At 40.3% G+C, this 24763-nt stretch overlaps 1 long non-coding RNA gene across 1 annotated transcript in view; it reads right to left on the bottom strand.

Annotated features, from left to right (window-relative positions):
• The window catches only part of LOC122539937, a 98192-nt gene extending 75801 nt beyond the window's left edge, over window positions 1-22391 (bottom strand). Inside the window, exon 1 of the long non-coding RNA XR_006309214.1 lies at window positions 22249-22391. This is a non-coding gene — a long non-coding RNA (uncharacterized LOC122539937). The remainder of the gene's footprint in view (window positions 1-22248) is intronic.
• Between the last annotated feature and the right edge of the window lie 2372 nt (window positions 22392-24763).

The raw sequence follows: 24763 nt of genomic DNA on the forward strand, positions 1-24763 counted from the left end.
TTCCTATAATTTCATGGAAGTGTCAATGAGACAAGGCAATTTCAGTGTCAGTAAATTAAATATTCCACATTGAATATATCCTTAAAATGGTATTTAAGCATCTTGGAGCTCAGCCAAGCATTCACAATGGACTCAGTAGTGAACCAGATGTTTGGCAATTTGTTTATACCTATACAGTTTCTATATCAATTCACTTTAAATGCTTGGCTGAACTCTAAGTATCACAAATCCATTAGCTCAGTAGAAGGCTGTTGAACTCGGCAAACAAAAATCCTAAGACATCAACTGACCATTTATACAATTAAAGTCACTTAACCACCAGTTTCATTGAGCAAGCCATTGGGATCCATAAGCAGAGGTTTTGATATCTTGTCTTGCATGGAGGTACTCTGAACTATTTGTTTGAGACCATGCCCAGGTGCTTCACGACTCAGCAATCATGAGAGAGCAGCAACCACAGCTCTTCTACCATTTCCTACTTCTTCTTCTCAGGGTAAGGAGACTATTTTTCTTTCTGAACCTGTTCTATGTGAATGGGATGCACTGTGCTCCTGACAGCCTGTAATGGTAGGTCTAGAAAGGTTATGGCCCACTGCAAGTTGCCAGTATAGAAGGATGTGTGCAAAGGGATATCTTGAGCTTTGAAATTAGTGGTTTTGGCAAATTAAGATTGGGAATAGCTGTGAATCTGTAAGAAAGCTATGGCCATGTACCTCGTGTGAGATACCTCGGGCCATGACTTCTCCCACTCCTCTCCTGATCATGGGTGTTAGCAGTGTCTCCCTAGTTAGAGTCATGAAATAACGTTTCTTAAGACAGGCCCAGCTGCTGTCTGTTGTTTACTAGTTATTCCTGGAGGATGAAGAGTGGCGTTTGTGAATGAATAATGATGTGTGCTTATGTACTTGCAATCATGTGATATTCCACATGTTTGAAGAGTTGTGATACACGTCTGTGATATATAATGCAGGATGAACAGGCTGGGACTATTTTCCCTGGAGCATCGGAGGCTGAGGGGTGACCTTATAGAAGTTTATAAAATCATGAGGGGCATGAATAGGGTAAATAGATAATGTCTTTTTTTCCTGAGGTGAGGCAGTCTAAAACTAGAGGTTAAAGGTTTAAGGTGAGAGGGAAAAGATTTAAAAGGGATCTAAGGGGCAACTTTTTCACGCAGAGGGTAGTACATGTATGGAATGAGCTGCTAGAGAAAGTGGTGGAGGCTGGTACAATTACAACATTTAAAAAGGCATTTGGATGAATAAATGAATAGGAAGGGTTTAGAGGAATATGGGCCAAGTATGGCAAATGGGACTTGATTAGGTTAGGATATCTGCTCAGCATGGACGAATTGGACTGAAGGGTTTGTTTCCGTGCTATACATCTCTATGACTCTATGCAGTATTCATGCATCTCAGTGTTTAGTGAGTGAAGTGTGTGGAAGTTGTGAGGCTGGTGGTGTTGCAGTTATTAAGAACTATGTTTATGAGGTGTGTTCTTAAATTGACCATTCATGTCAGGTCACTTAATTTCTTGTGGGCTGGAGTCATGTTCTGGGCCAGAACTCCTAGATCTGATCCCCCTGGCAATCTTGTCCAACATGCAATGCTTTGCCTGCTACTGTGGTCTCCTTTCAAGCACCCCATCCTCCAGAATGTCCTCCACTATATCAGAGAATGTGGATCTCTAAGCGACTTCTCTGTGCCATTGCACTCCACATACAGAGGATTATCTGAAGGACAGTATTCCGTTCGGTTAATCGAATTCCAGATAATCGATTGCCGGCTAACATAGTTTAGTTGAGCATCGGGACCCTGCAATCTTGCCAGATAATCCGACATTCGGATAATCGAATGCCGGATAATCGAGATTCCTCTGTATTCAGTAGAAGTGGATGAGTGCAGAGCGCAAATACATTGCCAAGAAAATTGCATTTAATCACCACTTGAAAGCTACACTTGTTGGTTTCTGAACAAGCAGTCACATTCAAACGATGATTATCAGCAATTAGCCCAAAGATTGTGTGTTAAATCCCAATTTTTAAACAGGCATCTTATTGACACAGTGCCAACTTTCACCATTCTGGTCATAATATCTCCTAATTTCCCTCCTGTTCTCTCCCAGACACACAACTTTTGTATCTCCAACTCTATAAAGTAGATTTGAAATGACATGAACATATCTGTTGGAGCTGACAGCTGTGCTAAACACACTAAAATAAATTCATTGCAAATACTTTAACTAGTACACTTAAAAGAGCTCACAGAGAATAGGAATTATATTTGTGTGAATTATATGATATTAGCTGTTGCGTTAGCATTGTAAAAAATGCAGAATTTATGTGTTGCTGTTAGGTATATGTTTGCATAATTCTTGTAATTTATAAATAATAAACAATGACAAAGACCTCAGCCAGTCCGATTGTTAATTGGCATTAATGCCTGAAATGACTCACAAATTTGCATTGGAACAAGATTAATATAAAAGCTACTTTGCAACTAATGAAAAGCCAATGTGTGATCCTTAGAATTTAGCAATGTTAAAATACATCAAACAGCTGTTCTGGGAATTTTAAAAGCATGCTGAGAATATAAATCACCATAACTTGCATTAATGGCATAAGCTGCTGATATTTTACGCCAGCTAGACATTAAAACCACCACTTTATGGGATGCCAACAGAGTTAAATGAAAGAAAGTAATTATTGCCATTTACTTGTTAGTGCTGAAGTGTTTAAAGCCATTAGGTACTGTCAAATAGAAACAAAGTTTTGAATATTTTGAACCATTAATCATAGGTATTATTGTAATCAGTAAGTTGCTAATCTCTCGCAGCATTTTGACTGCTTTGGCTACTTTTTGGTGAGCCAGCAAAATATCCTGTGATTGTGGAAGGTGTAAATTATGGAAATCTTTAAGAAAGTTAAATGAATATCTGAACAATTGTATTTGGCTTCAAAATGTACCTTGGTTAGAAGTAATGCAAGTCCAACATCTCTCTGTTGATGGTGGTGTTTACTAGAAAGCTCAGAAGAAGCTTACTTCCATTCCATACATTTTTGTGTTTGATTTTTCTCTGAGATTAGAGTATTGCTGGAAGTCTCCAAATTGATGTTAACTTTCACACAAAGTACAACACAGCACAGAAATAGGCCATTCGTATATGCTCCAAACAAGTCATCTCTCACACTACTTTATCTAACTCTATTTACATATCTTTCTTTTTTTTTCCCCTCTGGATTTTCCAGTTTCTCCTGAATTGCATCAATGCTATTTGCTTCAAATACTCCTTGGGGTAGCAAGTAGCATATTCACTGTCCAAGTGAAGAAGTTTTTTTCTGAATTTCCAGAATTTTTTCAATCCAAAGCAATAGAATTAAAATCTCAGTAATATAAATCTGTAAAGGTACAAGCTAAGGTATTAGAACAATAACAAAACTGTGAGATTAAACCTATTAGTAAAATAGACCTTATAATTCAGCATATGGCTTCAAGCAGAACGACAAGAAGCCATGTTGCCAAGAAGAGTTAAAGTCATGTCCACACACAGTAGATCATGCATGGTAATCATGGTAACAGAAATTGCTCCTTCTACACTAACATTTGTGTACAGCACAGGAACAGGCCTTTAAGTCCATAATGAAATGTGTGGTCTACATTTTATACCCAGTACATAAATTGGCCTGTGTTTCTGGATGAATGCTTTGAAGCTTTAAAGGTCAATTTATGTGTTGCAATCTTGATATTTCATATTTACAACAGGCACTTTTTTTATCTACAACAAGAATTGACCATGGCTGAGAAGTAGCACTGTCAACTGTGTTTGCTATACATTCTATATCCGACAGTGACTACATTTAAAATCCTTCAGTGGCGGTCAAGTACAGTTTATTAATGGCTATCTTATATTAATATGTCAATTCTGGTCTCACTTGTACATGAAAATATCTAGCCCATCAATCCTTTAAGTATCCTTTAAGCCAGCTATCAATCTTCGTTATTTTAATGAAAGCAGCCTAATTTCTAATAGGTTTAATCTCACAGTTTTGTTATTGTTCTAATACCTTAGCTTGTACCTCTACATATTTATAATTCAGAGATTTTAATTCTGTTCCTTAGGATTAAAGAATTTGAATAATGTGATGCTTACTTACTGAAAACCAAATGTATACTTTTCCTTGTGACAACCTGCACTGGTAGCATCCTTTGTTATCATACAATTCTACAACGTAGGATCTGTCATTTTGCAGGGCCCTCACTCTCATCCTTGCAAAGTCTCATTGTTTCTTACTGAACCACAGGACTGGTTTTAGGATCTATGGCTCTGGATGTAGGTTTGGTTGCTGAGCTGGAAGGTTCATTTCAGATGTTTTGTCACATACTAGGTAACATCTTGTGCGAGCCCATGGCATTAACATCAAACCCTCACCACGGCTTTACTCCATTATCTGAACGTCTCCACTGCTCCTTGGACAAAGCTGTACATCAATTCACTCATTCCTGTCTCTGACCTCAAAATGATTCTCAAAACAGCTATGCCATTACACACTTGAAAATAATCTTTTGTAAACTAGCACAAAAGATTCAGATCAATTATTGCTTTGGAAATAATTGGATCTACCTTAGCAAATCAGATAAACTCCAATGCACTATAACATATTAGGAACGAATTAAATGGAGCCTTTAGCTAAATGATGATCAGTAAGATTCCAGTTTAGATTCTGACAAGCTCCAGAAGGACTACCTTCCCTGCAGTGCCTGTCAAACAGTGTTGAGTTACTCTATTAGTTCCATGCTAGCTCAGCCCTGCAGCTCAGCATGTCATTACCATCTGTGATTAATTGAGTTAGAGGTGGGGGAGAAAATGTGGAATCTGAGAACCAAGAAATATGACAGTCAGGAATTATTGACCTTTACTGCGTACTCAAATTTCAGTAAGTATCTTTATGTTGCAATTCTGGACTGATTTACCTGGAATGACTGTTGCAGCGTGAGTCATGGTGTGGGGGTGCATATGCAAAGGACATTCACTGGTTTCAGGTATAAATAAATGCTCCCTCATTAGCCTTTATATGGCTGATAATGCCGCATATGTGCAATTGCTTCCTGCTTGCAATTTTGGCATCTCTAGTGCCAATGTAATGCTTAAAAGTCTGGAGACGATGTAGCCTAGTTTCTAGGCTTACAACTAAAATTTATTATTGAAAAGAAAAGATGCGGGAACTGCCTTCAGCTGAATTCCCACAGCGTCAAGGCTTTTAAGAAATGATGGAGGATAAAATGTGCAAAACGTTTGAAGGATTTTGAAAAAGCAGGAAAAAAGAATGCTTTCCATCTATTTCAGTACATTGGAAGACGATTCAGCATGATAATGGTCAAGAAGTAATCACATCACCAGAATGGTAATTCATAGTTCCTCACAGAAACAAAAATTTAGGCCTCATAGTTAAATTGGTACAATTGGAAATGTAATAGTTACTGAGCTAGTAAATAGTAACAGAATGAAATGACATGGAAATTCATTTGTCAAGAGGTGAGAGGGAGGAGCAGAGGACTGCTGGGAAGGTGAGGGAAACTGTTTAAAAAGCTTACCTCAGGTGTCGGGGCTTCCATTTGTCGAGAGGTGAGAGGGAGGAGGACTCTCTCTTTATAAAGGTGCAGCAGATGGAGAGGCCACAACGAGGAGCAGAGGCTGCTGGGTATATATTTGGGCAGCAGCTGAATCCCGAGATACTACACTTGTAGTGCCTCCCACCCATCCTCCTCCTCTAACCAAAAAAAAGGACTCTCATATGTTGCTAAAGTAAAACTTTCAAAGAAAAAAGAGAGATCCTATAAAGTAGCCAAGAGCACTGGGAAATCAGAAGATTGGGAAGACTACAAAAACAAACAGAGGATAGCAAAGAGAGAAATAAGAAAGGAGATGATCAAATATGAAGGTAAGCTAGCCAGTAATATTAGAAATGATAGTAAAAGTTTCTTTCAATACATAAGAAACAAATGGGAGGCAAAAGTAGAAATTGAGCTGCTCCAAATTGATGCAGGAAGGCTAGTGCTGGGAGATAAGGAAATAGCTGAAGAACTTAATAAGTACTTTATGTCAGTCTTCACAGTGGAAGACATGAGTAATATGCCAACAATTAAGGAGAGTCGGGGGGTAGAAATCAGTAAGGTAGCCATTACAAAAGAGCAAGTGCTCAAAAAGCTAAAAGGCCTAAAAATTGATAAATCTCCTAGTCCCTATGGCCTACATCCTCGAGTTCTGAGGGAGGTAGTTGAGGAAATAATGGAGGCCCTGACTGTGATCTTTCAAAAATCACTGGAGTCAGGGAAAGTCCCAGATGATTGGAAAATCGCTGTTGTAATCTCCTTGATCAAGAAAGGAACAAGAGAAAAGATGGAAAATTATAGGCCAATTAGCCTAACCTCGGTTATATGTAAAATTTTAGAATCCATCGTTAAGGATGAGATTTCCAAATTCTTGGAAGTGCAGAATCAGATTAGAACAAGTCAAGCATGGATTTAGTAAGGGGAGGTCATGCCTGACAAACCTGTTAGAATTCATTGAAGAGGTAACAAATAGGTTAGACCAGGGAAACCCAGTGGATGTTATCTATCTAAACTTCCAAAAGGCCTTTGATAAGGTGCCTCATGGGAGGCTGCTTAGAAGGGTGAGGGCCCAACATGTTCAAGGTGAACTACTGGCATGGATTGGGGATTGGCTGTCTGATAGAAGGCTGGGAGTTGGGATAAAAGGTTCTTTTGCGGAATGTCGGATGTGGGAGTTTCAGGAGAGTTTAAGGGTTACCAAGGATTATATCTGCAATAAATGTCATTGGTTGCGAATCCTGTCATATCAAATGGATCAGTTGGAGAGACAGTTAGACACAATGAAGAATTTACAAGAGTAAGGGGGTGTGATGGATGGCAGTTATAGGAAGGGAGAAAAGCTGCAGATACAGTCAGGTAGATGGGTTAACTCTAAGAAAGGTAGGAGAGGTAGGCAGATAATACAGGAGTCTTCTGTGGCTATCCCCATTTCAAATAAGTATGGTGTTTTGGAAAATGAAAGGGGTGATGGATTTTCAGGGGAATGTAGCACAAATAGCCAAGTTTCTGGTATCAAGACTGGCTTTAATCAATTGTGCGAGGGCACTCTCTAGTCAGAGGCACAGACAGACGTTTCTGCAGCCAGCAGCGAAAAATCTAAATGGTGTGTTGCCTTCCTGGTGCCAGGATGAAGGATATCTCAGAGAGGGTGCAGAATGTTCTCAAGGGGGAGAGGGGCCAGCAGGAGTTCATTGTACACATTGGGTACCAACGACACTGGGAGGGAAAAGGATGGGATTCTGAAGGGAGAACATAGAAAGCCAGGCAGGAATTTAAAAAGGAGGTCCTTAAGGGTAGCAATATCTGGATTACTCCTGGTGCTACGAGCTAGTGAGAGTAGGAATAGGAGGATAGAGCAGATGAATGCATGTGTGAGAAGCTGGTGAATGGGAGAAGGATTAACATTTTTTTGGATCATTGGAATCTCTTCTGGGGTGGAAGTGATCTTTACAAGAAGGATGGATTGCACCTGAATTGGAAGGGGACTAATATACTGGCAGATTTGCTAGAGCTGCTCAGGAGGATTTAAACTAGTAAGGGGATGGGGGTGGGGGGAGGTGGAACCCAGGGAAATACTGAAGAAAGAAATCAACCTGAGACTGGTAGAGTTGAGAATAGAAGCGAGTCAAACAGTCAGAGCAGGCAGGAACAAAGCAGAGTACAAGGTAGGACTGATAAATTAGGCTGCATTTATTTCAATGCAAGAGGCCTAACAGGGAAGGCAGATGAACTCAGGGCATGGTTAGGAACATGGGACTGGGATATCATAGCAAATACAGAAATGTGGCTCAGGGATGGACAGGACTGGCAGATTAATGTTCGAGGATACAAATACTACAGGAAGGATAGAAAGAGAGGCAAGAGAGAAAGAGGAGTGGAGTTTTTGATAAGGGATAGCATTACAGCTGTGCTGAGGGAGGATATTCCCGGAAATACATCCAAGGAAGTTGTTTGGGTGGAACTGAGAAATAAGAAAGGGATGATCACCTTATTGGGATTGTATTACAGACCCCCTAATAGTCAGAGGGAATTGAGAAACACATTTGCAAGGAGATTTCAGTTATTGGTAAGAATAATAAGGTGGTTATGGTAGGGGATTTTAACTTTCCAAACATAGACTGGGACTGCCACATTGTTAAGGGTTTTGATGGAGAGGAATTTGTTAAGAGTGTACAAGAAAATTTTCTGATTCAGTATGTGGATGTACCAACTAGAGAAGGTGCAAAACTTGAGCTTCTCTTGGGAAATAAGGCAGGGGCAGGTGGCTGAGGTGTCAGTGGGGGAGCACTTTGGGGCCAGCAACCATAATTCTATTAGTTTTAAAATAGTGATGAAAAAGGATAGACCAGATCTAACAGTTGAAGTTCTAAATTGGAGAAAGAGTAATTTTGACGGTATTAGGCAAGAACTTTCAAAAGTTTATTGGGGGCAGATATTCGCAGGTAAAGGGAACGCTGGAAAATGGGAAGCCTTCAGAAATAAGATAACAAGAGCCCAGAGACAGTATGTACCTGCTAGGGTGAAAGGAAAGGATGAGAGGTGCAGGGAATGCTGGTTGATGAGAGAAATTGAGGGTTTAGTTATGAAAAAGAAAGAAACATATATCAGGTATACACAGAAGGGATTGAGTGGATCCTTAGAAGAGTATAAAGGCAATACATAAGAGGGAAATAGGAGGGCACAAAAGGGACCTTAGATAGCTTTGGCAAATAGAGCTAAGGAGAATCCAAAGAGTTTTTACAAATACATTAAGGACAAAAGGATAACTAGGGAGCGAATAGGGCCCCTCAATGATCAGCAAGGTGGCCTTTAAGTGGAGCCACAGGAAATGGGGAAGCTACTAAATGAGTATTTTTCATCAGTGTTTACTGTGGAGAATGACATGGAGGATATAGAATGTAGGGAAATAGATGGTGACATCTTGAAAAATGTCCATGTTACAGAGGAGGAAGTGCTGATGTCTTGAAATACATAAAGATGGATAAATCCCCAGGACCTGATCAAGGGTACCCCAGAACTTTGTGGGAAGCTAGGGAAGTGATTGCTTGGCCCCTTGCTGAGATACTTGTATCATCGATAGTCATAGGGGAGGTGCCAGCAGACAAACGCGGTTGGCTAACCATTCTTTAAGAAAGTTGGTAAGGAAAAGCGAGGGAACTATAGACCAATGAGCCTGCTGTCGGTGGTGGGCAAGTTGTTGGAGGGAATCCTGAGGGACAGGATTTCCACATACCTGTATTTGGAAAGGCAAGGACTGATTAGGGATAGTCAACATGGCTTTGTACATGGGAAATCATGTCTCACAAACTTGACTGAGTTTTTTGAAGAAGTTACAAAGACGATTGATGACAGCAGAATGTTTGACGTGATCTATATGGACTTCAGTAAGGCATTCGACAAGGTTCCCCATGGGATACTGGTTAGCACGGTGAGATCTCATGGAATACAGGAAAAACTAGCCATTTAGATACAGAACTGGCTCGAAGGTCGTAGACAGAGGGTGGTGGTGGAGGATTGTTTTTCAGAGTGGAGGCCTGTGACCAGTGGTGTGCCACAAGGATCGGTGTTGAGTCCACTGCTTTTCCTCATTTATATAAATGATTTGGATATGAACATTGGAGGTACAGTTAGTAAATTTGCAGATGACACCAAAATTTGTGGTGTAGTGGACAGCGAAGAAGCTTACCTCAGATTACAGCGGGATCTTGATCAGATGGGCCAATCGGCTGAGAAGTGGCAGATGGAGTTTAATTTAGATAAATGTGAGTTGCTGCATTTTGGGAAAGCAAATCAGAGCAGGACTTATACACTTAATGGTAAGGTCTTGGGGAGTGTTGCTGAACAAAGACATCTTGGAGTGCAGGTTCATAGCTCCTTGAAAGTGGAGTCACAGGTAGATAGGATAGTGAAGAAGGCGTTTGGTATGCTTTCCTTTACTGGCCAAAGCATTGAGTACAGGAGTTGGAGGTCAAGTTGCGGCTGTACAGGACATTGGTTAGGCCACTGTTGGAATATTGCGTGCAGTTCTGGTCTCCTTCCTATTGATAAGATGTTATGAAATTTGAAAGGGTTCAGAAAAGATTTACAAGGATGTTGTCAGGGTTGGAGGATTTGATCTCTAGGGAGACGTTGAAAAGGCTGGGGTTATTTTCCCTGGAGCATCAAAGGCTGAGGAGTGACCTCAATGATGATTATAAAATCATGAGGGGCATGGGTAGGATAAATAGACAAAGTATTTTCCCTGGGGTGGGGGAGTCTGGAACAAAAGGGTATAGGTTTAGGGTGAGAGGGGAAAGTTATGAGGCGTGCCGTAATAGAGGTTTATAAAATCATGAGGGGCATTGATAGGATAAATAAACAAAGTCTTTTCCCTGGGGTGGGAAATTAATGGTGAGATCAACAATGCTCAGCAAAACATGTCTAGAAGTTGCATAATTACTAGCGAGTGCATGTTCTGATAAAGAGTAATCTGAAAGATGTACCATTCATCTTTCTGAAATCAACTCTTGTCATCTTGTTCCATTCAAACATATTTCATGTATGACCTTCCTTTTTTGATGACGTAGACATTGTCTAAGCTCATCACAAAATATTGAGCCATAATTCTGATCTCATTTTTAACAGCATTGCAAGTTTCCATTACTTGTCCAGGCTTCCTCACTTGTCCTGAAAATCAACTTTAACAAACATAGAGGCTCATTCATTTACATTTTAATTACTGTTGGCTACTTTTGGAATATTTCTTTCCCTCCCTTTATTTCATTTTCTTTTCCAGTTTGTCAATAAATTCACGATTCTAACTTGCACTTTCTGATTTAGACCTAGTTGCTCATTAATGATTCTTGAACCTGATTAGTTAAGGAAATGTAAAGTTGCTTGTCATGCTCCAGATATTCTGCAGTTGCAATGTTCCTTTCGGATGTCCCATTATAGCAACCAACCCTGCAAAGCCTCTTGAAAAATTAATGGGCAGTACAAGTTTATTGAAATCTGTTACATTGCTCACAGCAAAGTTCATGTCAATATATGTCGGCATTAATCAAGGTATCATATGAAAGGCAAATAAATCAATATTCTAATGATATCAAGTATCATGTCATATCCTATTTGTCCCTTTTTTCTATATTCATTCATGGAATGTGGCATCACTGGCAGGATCAACATTTATTGTTCATCCTTGATTGCTTTTGAGAAGCTGGTGGAGGAGTTGCCTTCTTGAATTTTTACAGCCTGTATCATCGTGTGAACATTAGGAAAGACACAACATTTATTGGAATAAAGTTAGAAACAGGAAAATAGGAAGTGAATACATGCATGGGAGTTAAGTTTAAATGGAGATAATTTTTTTTAATTTCAGAGTCTGGCAAATACACTTTGGATGCTCAATCAGAAACTTTCAAGCATTTGTAGAATAATAAAACAGAAATTGGCTTGACTACATTATTTAAAAATGTGCAAAATTACAATCAGAGAAGGTGATTTCCAAAGCCATTTCTGTTGCAACGTTTTTCTCTGGAATATAGGAGGTTGAGAGGCAATCTTAAAGAAGTTTATAAAGTAATAATGGTATAGATAGGATTAATGATAGTTGTCTTTGCCCTCGGATGCGATCAAGACTAGGAGGCACATTTTTAAGGTGAGAGGAAAGAGATTTTAAAAAGACTAGATGCAAATGTTTTACACAGAGAGTGGTTCGGGTTTGGAATAAACTTTCTGAGCAAGAGGTGGATGTGGGTACAATTACAATTTGGATAAGTACACAAATAGGAAATGTTTGGAGGGATATGGGCCAGTACCAGTAGGTGGGATGAGTTTAGTTTGTTCAGCATGGACTGGTTGGACCAAAGTGTCTGTCTCCATGCTGTATGACTCTGTGACTTAATAATGTATTATTTTTAATTGAACTTGCAAATTTCTGTTTGTTTTAGTGAGGATACTTCACTTGAGGTTGGCGCCACTTCTTTATATTCTTGTTCTCTTCCATTTTACTGCAAAGCATGCCGCTTCTTCAGCAAAGAAAGGAAGAAAGGCATGACCAGGGGCATGAGTTCCTTCGTGAATACCACATTTATGATGTGAAAGGAGGGGCAATGAGTCAGTTGAATGAGTCAGGTAATATTTGCTATAATCCCACACACCCAATTTTCTACTTCCAAATCTAACAACCCAGTCCAAAACTGGCATCACTGTTTTAAATTTTAAAGTTTGGGTAGTTAGTTAACATTTAAACCATTTGTAATATTTTTGTTTTGCTTTGAAGCCATCCAACACCCTCCCCCACCCTCCAAACACCTCGCAGGCCCCTCCCCAACCACACACTCCTGCTTTTCTCCCAACCCAAGGGGGCAGGGAGATTGACTTCTTTGCAGGCTTCAAACTATTTGCTGCAATGTGCCTGGCAGTGGCTCAGACAACTTATTTTGTAGCTTCTTCAAAGTTTGCTCAAGCTGTGAAGGCTTGACATACCATACTTATCAAACATAATGGATCACACATCTAGTACATACTAGAGAAATAATCTGTTCACATATTGCATCGGGCACTTTGTTTGTCGGGGAACCAGTTTAGTACATAGCTGAAGTAATATGTTATTCTGGGCAGTAATACTTAGCCACATTAGGGCTATTTGCTGTTGTAGATATTGTGGGGGATTGCTGGGTTGTTGTTATTTGCACATTTTTCAATTACTTATGAGGTCCATTGCATTCGAATGAACTCAGTGTTGACCTCAGTGCAAGAATTGAACTTAAGCCTCCTTGTTCCCATAAGTAAACAACTGAAAAGGGTGTCTGCTAAACCGCAGAAACATGGATAATCTCTGACTGTCAGATTCCTGATTTATCATAAAACTTAGATCATTTTGTCATTATATACACTCTATAATGTTAAAACCAACTAGAAAAAACAGACAATAATAAAACTCATTGGCTGTTGTTGGAACAGGTGAAGATAAAGTTGAATGAGGTGTCGAGGTTTTAGTTGACTCAATACTAAACATGTCCAAGCATTGCTGACTGTCAATTGAAAAAAGCACTTATTAATTGAAAAATCAAACTGTATCAGAAAATCCGGTATGTACATGTCAGAACAAATAATGTTCAAAAGTCAGGTCTATATTTGTTTGCAGTAGTCACGATGTGGAGGTGCCATGTGGACTGGGCGGGCAAAGTCCAACAGGTTTATTTGAAATCACAAGCTTTCAGAGTGCTGCTCCTTCATCAGTCACTTCACCTGGACTTCTGACTGAGCCCTGACTTCAGCTGGTAGCCAAAAGGTCTGGTGGGAACAACATTGTGTCATATTTTCAAGCCCAAAATTGTTTTACTTTAACTATGGACTACTTTCTCCAGAAGGTTGATAGCTATTCTGAATTAAGAAGCAATAGATATTTGGATGAACATGTAAGCAACACAATGTCCGCATTTACATCATTTTTATTTCAGATTCTGACTTAAATTCTTCTTCACCATGGGGTTTGACTTTGCCTGGATCACCTGCCTTCATTAACAACCCTTCCTAATTCTTACTGTTTATAGTCTCAATCCAATGTATAATGTTCTACATCCTACCTCTGCTTTTGCTGCCAGATTCCACTCCTCCTTGGATCAATACTTGCCTCTGTCCCAATTTCAACATTCTCTACCACATTTGTAACCATGCTCATTATTATCATGTGTGAATTGTTCACTATTTCACTTCATCTTTCACAGCTTAAAACACCAGGGACCTATGTTGAGTTCCAGCCTCAGGTGACTGTGGGCGGTGTTTGCACATACACCCCGTGTCTGCGAGAGTCTCCTCTGAGTGCTCCAGTTTACTCCCACAGTCCAAAGGTGTGCAGATTAGGTGGATTGGTCATGATAAATTGTATGGAGTGTCCAGGGATGTGCAGTCTAGGTGGATTATCCTCAGGAAATGGAGGGTCACAAGAAAAGGAAGGGGGATGTGTCTGGGCAGGATATTCTTTGGAGGGTCAGTGTAACTCGACGGGCCAAATGAGCCTGCTTCCACTCTGTAGGCATTCTATGATCCAATGATTCATGTCCCTTGCTGCTTGCGAGGTCATGCAATTAGCCAGTTTAGAGGGAGGCTTGTCTGGGTCATGGACCTTTCCATATTGGCCAACATGGTTGCTGTTCTGAACATCAAATTGTTTTCTTCTCTCTACCTGGTCCTGACATAGTCAAGGAGTGCTGTCTGCATCAAGAGTCAGATAATCTCATTCGTAATGTCAGAATCGAACTGAAGACTTTTTTTTCAGTCAATAATCTTTGCAAAGACCTCATAATTGAAAGTGTTCCAAAGTGATAGAAAGAATGAGTCAGGCTCACTTGTCCATTGAATTTCCTGATTCTCTGAACTCAGCCTTTAGTACAGGAATCGCTGACTGTCAATGATTGATAGTGCTTTCAGCAGACATTTCAGTCTGTAGCTGCACAAATTACCTGAAAATATCCATTATCATCAGCAATTCCATTAAGGAGAATTAAAATTCTTAACGATGTTGCAGAAAATTCTGGCAGTTCCTGTAATCCAAGATGGATGTGAAGTCAAAACTTAATTGCCTTATCGGCTCAGGCTTGGAGGGCCGAAAGGCCTGTTCCTGGACTGTAAATTTTCTTTGTTCTTTGTTTATTTTGGACTTCCGTAATCGTAGAAAGATTTAAAAGGTGGTGTGAATTTTCAACTTAGGTGTCAAAAACATATTGAAACATGCAGCATCTGCTTAATATGTATAGGTTCCATTTGGGCCAGATTTGCTGGGCACTATCTCATGACATTGGTCAGCTCTTTCTGATACTAACTACTGAGATACCAGGCAGCAGCCAGGGCTGGGTTTGCCATTGCTTTGCAGGTTGGAGCAGGTGGTGAACAGAAGGTCAGCAGCATCATGGTGCACATAAATGGCCAGACAATTACTCATAATGTACTTGGCACACTGTGTTCAAGAAATAGTGACTTTTAGTCAGTGTTTGAGAAGCTCAGTTGGATTAACCCTTTATTTCCAACATTGTAATTCAGCAGCAATGCAATTTTACAGCCTCCCTCAGTAATCCTGACAGGTGTATGCTCACCTGTTCCAGGCCTTTTATCACATTTTAAATCTCCTTTTAGACCTCTCCAGGCCTTGAACAAACTCTTCAATGAGTTAATTGTAGGCCAATGCTTTAGAGGGTTCCTGCCTCATCCCTTTACTTTGGAAATTGCAGTGCAGTGCAAGTGTATGACATCCAGGAAAGTTCAGAGTACCTGCACGCATTGCACTTTTGGAAATCAGGCCCCTGGTGTATTCCTTCTCTGAATTCGTTTTGTCCCTTAACTATTTCTGCAGGCAGGTCAGAAAGTGAATTTGAACTTATCATTTATTTGGATTTGTTCATGCACTTTTTAATACTAAATATTTCTGTAAGGTAATGTTAAATTCTGTATATTGCTGAATACAGATAAATATCTTCCTCCTGGGCAGCCTACAGCCAGGAGGACTTAAAATTGAGTTCTCGAACTTCAAATAATCTTCCCACCCATTCCCCAGCTCCCTTTTCAGCCCCACCTCCTCTCTTCCATTCCACCTACCGACCCTTCCTTCCAGCTATCTGCCAGATTCAACCCTCCCATTGACCAACCAGGTCATGCCCACTACCTGTGTCCACCTCACCATTCTGCTACTGCCCTCTTCCCCCCCACCTCCCCTACTCCACCCTTTATCTGTAGCTCCCACTAGCTGCACATCCAGTCCTGATAAAGGGTTAATTAACTCAAAATGTTGACTTTCCACCTCTTGATGCTGCCTGACTGCTGTGTTCCTCCAGCTTCCTGTTCATCTACTTTGAATTCCAACATCTGCAGTTTTATTTTGTCTCTAGATAAAGATCTTGTTTGTTCAATGTTAGGATTTGAATTTGATTCATCTTAATTAGAATGTAATGCTTGTATATAACAAAGTACTTGGCAATTCTGTAAAATGGTCATCTTACAAGTACACAGAACACTTTAGCATCCATCTTATTTTACATAACTCTTCAAAAGTTTACTTATTGTTTGATTATGAGTAGCTCAAGTATCTCATATGAATGAAAATAAAGAGCAAAATTGAAAATGGCAAGCATGTTGCTGTGAATTTGTTAACATTTAATGAAGCATTAATTCTGGAGAGCATATTTCAAACTTCTAAGCAAGTACCATCAACTGTATGTGTCTGATTGCTCCCAGAAAAACCCATGGTCAATATGTGGATAAGTGTGAGGTTATCCACTTTGACAGAAAAAACAGAATGGCATGGTATTATTTAAAAGATGATGGATCGGGAAATGTTAATATACAAAGCAATTTGAGTGCACCTGTACACCAGTTGCAAAAAGCAAGCATGTAGGTAACGGACTAGTTAGCAAGGTAAGTGGTATATGGCCTTTGTTGCAAAAGATTTTGAGTACAACAGCAAGAATATCTAATTGGAGCTGTACAGAGCCTTGCTGAGGTCACTTATGTCTCCTTATCTCAGAAAAGACATAACTGCCATAGACGGAGCAAGCAAGTTATCCTGGGATAGCAGTCTTATCATATGAGTCGAATGTATTTTCTGGACCTGGAGTTTCGAAGAATTAGTGGGAATCCCTTTGAAAGGTACCAAATTCTCACATGGCTGGACAGTCTGGATGCAGGGATGATGCTTTCCCTGGAAGCACTCCTGGCAATGCTTCCAGAACAAGGCCTCACAGTCTTACGAGACAGAATATACCATTTGGACTGAGATAAAGAGAAATTTCTTCATTCAGAGAGTGGTGAACCTGTGAAATTTTCTACCACAGATGGCTATGAAGGCCAAATGATTGAAGATATTTAAGAAAGAAATAGACTGATTTCTAGAGGCTAAAAGTAAGCAGGCATATGGGGAGAGAGCAGGGGAGCATGGTATTAAGGCAGGGTCAGCCATGATCATGTTGAATGGTGAAATGGGGCAAATGGACTATTCCTTCTCCTATATTCCAAGTTTGTGTTTAATTAGGCTTTGTGTGTGGGAAATCATGTCTCACAAACTTGATTGAGTTTTTTGATTGGTGACGGTAGAATGGTGGACATGATCTACATGGACTTCAGTAAGGCATTCGACACGGTTCCCCATGGAAGGCTGGTTAGCAAGGTTAGATCTCATGGAATACTGGAAGAACTAGCCATTTATATATAGAACTGGTTCAAAGGTCGTAGACAGAGGGTAGTGGTGGAGGATTGTTTTTCAGACAGACAGCCTGTTACCAGTGGTGTGCAACAAGGTTCGGTGTTGGGTCCACTGCTTTTCGTCCTTTATATAAATGATTTGCATGTGAACATAGGCGGTATAGTTAGTAAGTTTGTAGATGACACCAAAATTGGAGGTGTAGTGGACAATAAAAAAGGTTACTACAGAGTACAACAGACTTTTAATTAGATGGGTAAATGGGTTAAGGAGTGGCAGATAGAGTTTAATTTAGATGAATATGAGGTGCTGCATTTTGGAAAGGCAAATCAGAGCAGGACTTAATGGGAAGGTTCTGGGGAGTGTTGCTGAACAAAAAAACCTTGGAGTGCAGGTTCATAGTTCCTTGAAAGTGGGGTCGCAGGTAGATAGGTTAATGAAGAAGGTGTTTGGTTTACTTTCCTTTATTGGTCAGAGCATTGAGTATAGAAGTTGGGAGGTCATGCTGTGGCTGTACAGGACATTGGTTAGGCCACTTTTGGAATATTGCATGTAATTCCGGTCTCCTTCATATTGGAAGGATGTTAGAGTCATAGAGTCATAGAGAGGTACAGCACGGAAACATACTCATCTATCGAACTCATCCATGCCGACCAGATATCCTAACCTAATCTAGTCCCGTTTGCCAAAACTTGGTCCATATCCCTCTAAAACCTTCCTATTCATGTACCCATCCAGATGCATTTTAAATGCTGTAATTGTACCAGCCTCCACCACTTCCTCTGGCAGCTCATTCCATACACGCACTACTCTCTGTGTGAAAAAAATTGCCCTTTAGCTCCTTTTTATATCTTTCCCCTCTCACCTTAAACCTATGCCCTCTGGTTCTGGAATCCCCCACCCCAGGGAAAAATCTTTGTATATTTATCCTATCCATGCTCCTCATGATTTTATAAATTACAACATCTTTCAGATAGGAAGGAGACCAGAATTGCATGCAATATTCCAACAGTGGCCTAACCAATGTTCTGTACAGCCACAACATGACCTCCTAACTTCTGTACTCAATACTATGACCAATAAAGGAAAGCATACCAAATGCCTTCTTCACTATCCTATCTACCTGCAACTCCTCTTCCAAGGCGCTATGAACCTGCACTCTAAGGTCTCTTTGTTCAGCAACACTCCCCAGGACCTTACCTTTAAGTGTATAAGTCCTGCTCTGATTTGCTTTTCCAAACTGCAGCACCTCCCATTTATCTGAATTAAACTCCATCTGCCACTCCTCAGCCCATTGGCCCATCTGATCATGATCCCGTTGAAATCTAAGGTAACCTTCTTCGCTGTCCACTACACCTCCAATTGTCATCTGCAAACTTATTAACTATACCTCCTATGTTCTCATCCAAATTATTTATGAGAAACTTGAAAGAGTTCAGAAAAGATTTACAAGGATATTGCCAGATTTGGAGGATTTGTGCTATAGGGAGAGGCTGAATAGGCTGGGGCTGTTTTCCCCTGGAGCGTCAGAGGCTGAGGGATAACCTTATAGAGGCTTATAAAATCATGAGGGGCATGGGTAGGGTAAATAGACAAGGTCTTTCCCTGGGGTGGGGGCGTCTAGAACTAGAGGACATAGATTTAGAGTAAGAGGGGAAAAATTTAAAAGGCATCTAAGGGGCAACAAAAAGTGTGTGTGTATGCAATTAATGCCTAGCCAGCAATGCCCATATCCCATGAATTAATTAAAAAACTTGAAATTAGCAAGGTGCCCCAACCAAAAACAAAAAAAATCCTACTGCAGTCAAATGAGAAAAGGGGAAGATGTGAGTCCTCTTCAGCTGATTGTAACAATGTGCTCAGAAACCAGCACTGGGATTTGAACCCAGGGAACCTTTAACTCACACGTGAAAGAAGTGAAGCTCCTCTATTCATTCTTTTAATTAGTGAACTCTCCCATTTAAAATAATGACATTACTGGAGCAGCAAAGTTTGGCCAAGTATCAGAGAAACCCTTTGGACATTTATCTGCACCTAAAGTTTCCTATATGAATGCCAAATTTCTCAATTTAGGACTTGTGCCGAAACATGCTCATCAGTTTGTTAAAAATAATATACAAAATAAGTTCTTTCTCAAAAGATAGCCAGCTTATCTCCTGTTTTATAAAATTATAATTGGATCAATAAGTTGAGATAGGCTCCTAGAATGATTTTAAAAATATCTATACAGGAACTCAACAAGTTCTGTCTCAAGCATGTTTGGGCATGTTATGAGACGTCTCTTTTTTGAATTTTTATCTCTTAGCCAGTTGAAAACTACAGAGCCTGCAAACATGACAACAGTTTCATTTATGCTTGCACACCTTCGACATTTTGTGGTTAACCATGAGATATTTGCAGCATTAGATTGAAAATTACTCACAAGCGCAATTTATTTAATCGAACGTCTGTACTCCCTGCATGCTTACTGGGAACATAAGAACACACAGGTCGTGACGGTACCTTGTTGCCGACAGAATATTTGCGTGTTTCGGCACATTCTTGTCTGACAACGGTATGTGGTGTGGAAATCCTTTCCCTGAGGCTACAGGTGTGTGGGAGAGAGGAGAGATGCATGGCATTTAGAGCAGCAGAAATTCCTAATCCACAAACCATTTCTTCCGTAAGGAAATGAATTTTTGTCCCAAATTTGAAATACTAAGAAGAAAGAGAAGGTAGTGGCATTGCACCTGGGCTAGTGATCCAGTTTACTTTCATCCCAACCATGACAATTGAGGAGTTTAGTCTCATTTTATTAATTAACCTGAAATAGAAGGCTAGTCTAAGTAATGTGAAACTATTGATTAACTCTGTACCTGATCTTGCCAACATGTGATGGTCCAGATACACTGCTGCCCTCTGAACCAGACTAATAAGCTACTCTCTTCCATCAAACTGCAGCAGGAAAGTCAGAAAGGAATGTGCAGCGACAGTTGCCAGGGTTGGAGGATTTGAGCTATAGGGAGAGGTTGAATAGGCTGGGGATGTTTTTCCTGGAACGTCAGAGGCTGAGGGGTGACCTTATAGAGGTTTATAACATCATGAGAGGCATGGATAGGATAAATAGACAAAGTCTGTTCCCTGGGGTGGGGGAGTGCAGAACTAGAGGGCTAAGTTTAGGATGAGAGGGGAAAGATATAAAAGAGACCTAAGGGGCAACTTTTTCACGCAGAAGTTGTTACGTGTATAGAATGAGCTGCCAGAGGAAGTGGTGGAGGCTAGTACAATTACAACATTTAAAAAGGCATCTGGATAGGTATATGAATAGGAAGGGTTTGGTAGGATATGGGCTGAGTGCTGGCAGTGGGACTAGATTGGGTTGGGATATCTGGTCAGCATGGACAAGTTGGACTGAAGGGTCTATTTCTGTACAGTACATCTCTATGACTCTATGAATCTATGATAGCTCATCATCACCTCAAGGGAAAATAGGGATGGGCAACAAATACTGACCTTGCTGGTAGCACCCATTTTGACAGAAAGAATTAAAAAATTTGGAGTTTATTAATTGCACAGATAGTGAATTCTCAGACATTTTTCTTTGAAAATATGCAAGAAATAATGCAAGACCACCACCCATCCCTGCATCTTGTATATTGGCATAACAATGTTCATAATTCAATTTGATGGCTGAAAAGTAAACCTTTTCATCTCTGAGCCTTACATGTTGGGACAAAGGCTCAATTTCCTTTCTGTGCTGAGTTAATTGATCTTTGCTGAGCTAGGTGAAGGGATATAGCATCTGTCTGGAGCACCACAGTTTGCACTGCCAGAAAGAATTGTCAGCCAAGTAATCTTACTTAACAGTTTGTTTGGTTGTAATGCACTGTGCGGTACAATATTTCATTGCTTCAAATCCAAGGGAATCATAGCTCATTAGATGGAACTATTGGTGGATGACATCTGCTATCACACGCTTGTGCCCTCCCCCCCTCCTCATCAGCCCATCTGTGGAACCATCAGTGAGGGGCTCAGGAGAAAAATTTAAGATCTGATTTTGCATTGAATGAACTCAACTTTGATTTTTAATTTTCCTTCGTTAATTGTTTGAAACCACTGGCTTATTGACAGGGTGTGGGGCTAAATGGCCACTATTAATGTTTGAGCTTTCACAACCACTACCATGCCATTTGACACTTTTTGGGAGGCAGAGGCCTCACAGCTGTGGTCACTGCTGTCTTCAGCACATCCACATGTATTAACTTTCAGTATCCTGAATCGTCCAGAATAGAAGAAGGCCATTCAGCCTATTATGTCTTTGCCAGTTCTTTGAATAAACTATCCAGTATTTCCTCGTTCACTGCACTTTCCAATTCAAGTACTCATTCCATTCTCTTTAAAATATTATGAGTGAATCTATTTCCACCTTCCTTTGTGAGAGTGCATTTCAAATCTGAATCACTAGGAGCAGGAATTTCTGCCAAATTTGCCTTGCTATCCTAGGGGTATGGTAATCAACTGAGGCATTCTACTGCCATCTCAAACAAAATACCACGAGGCTGTGTATGGATCAGCCTGATAAACTCAATGAATGATCTGAATGTGTTTTACTTCATTTTGTGAGTAACATCAGAAAATTTTCACATCAAAATAATGTAAATTGCTAATCTGTAATGGAAGTTTGTTTACACCCCAGAATTGATTTTGGTTAAACCATGCTGATAATGTGTTATCCACTGTCTGATTAATCTCTTAGCCTCTTTATTCAAAATTTATGAGAACCTCACAGACAAATCTACAAGGGAATTTTCTACTTAAACTATTCTACAAATTGTATTTGATATTAGGTACTTTTCAACAAATTATTGCATTGTGTGGCCTGCTCAAATGAAGATTGCCTTTATGCTTTGTCACAATAATCTGTTTGTTAGATAACACCCTGATCCACACGAATACTTAAAAATGGAAAGATTATACTTAATCCCTTACCTGGTGTTGTATATGTGTTTTGTAGGTTGCCTTTAAGAGACAGCACTTCTATGGACTCCATGTGCTAAGTATATGCAATGTTGCGAAGCTGCCTGACAATTAATTTGCTGTGGGTCTACAAACTGCATGAGGACAAGAATCAGTTAATTGCTGTAATGTTTGCATCACAGCTTGTAATATGCTGTACTGTGTTATATAGCCAAACCCATGGATTTAATCAAGTCCTGACAATTGATCATGATCATTAACTTGGCATGGTGAACAAGGGTGGATAACACCACGCTGATGAGATCTCTCATGCTTGAACAAATCCACAGGTGAAATAAATTGTCAGTCTTAAATCATGCTAAAGTGCATGAGGAAACACCCGATGTTTTTGTTCATTGAAAAATTGTTAAAAGTTATTGAAAACACAGCTTGATGCAAACAAATCTTCTATTGAAAGGCCAGTTTAATTGAATTGATGTGAAAGTGCTGGTGTTGGACTGGTGTGGGCAAAGACAGAATTAACATGACAACAGGTTAGAGTCCAACAGGTTTATTTGAAATCACAAGCTTTCCGAATATAGCCCCTTCATCAGGTGAAGTCTGGTGTCATGTGACTTCTGACTTAATTCAGTTGAAATAGCAAGTGATTAGAGAATATGCTGGACCAATAGCAAGCAAGGGAAAATCAAAAGCAAATTGTCAGGACATGGCAGATCTCTTATAGAATTTAATATGTTTAAACAGTGATCAGAAACATGAGGCTACACCTTCTCATACTTTGGCTAAGTATAGCTTTTGTTGCGTTTCATAGATAGCTGTTCCCTGTGAGGCCTAGAAAGTCTCCTGTGCAATCTTCTCAAACTCACCTCTCTAACTAGACAAATGGGAGGCTGGAAGAACACAGCAAACCAGGCAGGATCAGGAGGTGGAGAAATAAACATTTTGGGTCAAGAACATTCATCAAAATGAAATGTTGACTTCTCCACCTCCTGATGTTGCCTGGCTTGTTGTGTTCTTACAGCCTTCTGTTTATCTACTTTGGATTCCAGCATCTGTAGCCTCTTTTTTATCTCACCTCTCTAATTAACTGCCATACCCCTATGGTGCCTATCTCATCTGATTCTGGCCAGATTATTGTAGTGATTGTAATGAGGTCAACCAAGTGGACCGCATAGAATATGAGGTCTCTGGTTGGGGCTGTTAATCTGGTCCAATCAGGGAGCTCTGGCTGACATATATCGTGCTGTAAAGAATAAGGGAACAGTGGAAATGAAAATGGCTGTAAACACGGGTCAGGTAAGCACTTCATTCTGGGATGGGCTTTAATTTTAAATAAAGCAAGGTCCTTCAAAGGGCAGTACATTACACAGATATCCATACATGAATGCTGAAACATACTAGTGACTCATATAGCACAACTGTTAGTGAGAGAGAGAGAGAGACTGTGTGTGTGTATATATATATATATATATATATATGTGTGTGTGTGTGTGTGTGGCTGTGTGTGATACTAATATCTGGTATTTGTCTCTGAATGTGGCAGTATGATAGGGCAAGGACTGTTCATGTGTGAATAGAGGGTAACTTTGATGATAGGATGCAAGCCTCTGTAGAGTTATTTCAATTATCTCACTTGTCATAGCTAGGAATAATTGCCACTGCTGAGATATTATGGCCCTGGCATCCCTGGCACTGATGCCATTTTCAAAAGGCTGTTGCTCACCTGGTCAGCCACTGCCGGTCTGGAATTACCCTTCATATTTGAAGATGTGGCAAACGAGGGGAAATTGGCACCCTACATTGTGGACAGAAACCAGGATGTTCTGTTGGATGAGGTGATGCAAAAAAGCGTTGATCTCTTCCTTCATGACGGATAGAGGAGGCCACAACACCAGACCTGGTTAGCCTGAGCCAAGGTCACTGCCCGGGGCAGTGCAGTGTCCATGGTCTCATGAAATGCTCACTAATGCAGGAGAGACATCAATGATCTTCTCCACCCTGCCAGGTGTGTGCCATCATCTTCTGTGACCTCACATTCACTTTATCTCTGCTAATGCACCCACCTCCCACCAGAGCTCAAGCTCCACCACCCACTATTGCATGCAATGTCTTCTCACAATGTCTCCCTCAACACACACTCTCTCACATGTATACACACACTCATACGCACATGTACACACAGTCACACACACACATTCACGTCTACGCTCACACAGTCACACATACACACACTCACGAACAGCTGTGCTATATGAGTCACTAGTGTGTTTCAGCATCCATGTGTGGATATCTGTGCAATGTACTGCCCTTTGAAGGACCTTACTTTGTTCAAAATTGTAGCCCCTCCCAGAATGAGGTGCTTACTTGACCCACTCCATTTGTTTACAGCCATTTTCATCTCCGCTGTTCACTTATCCTTTACAGCACGTTGGAAGGCAACATCTTTCTGACATCCTTTTTCTGGTCCCATTCCCCTCAACCTATTACATTTTGCACTTTCTCCAGTCCCAACCCAACCTGTCTAAAT

Source organism: Chiloscyllium plagiosum, chromosome 33 (genome assembly GCF_004010195.1).
Source record: "Chiloscyllium plagiosum isolate BGI_BamShark_2017 chromosome 33, ASM401019v2, whole genome shotgun sequence".
Taxonomy (NCBI): domain Eukaryota; kingdom Metazoa; phylum Chordata; class Chondrichthyes; order Orectolobiformes; family Hemiscylliidae; genus Chiloscyllium; species Chiloscyllium plagiosum.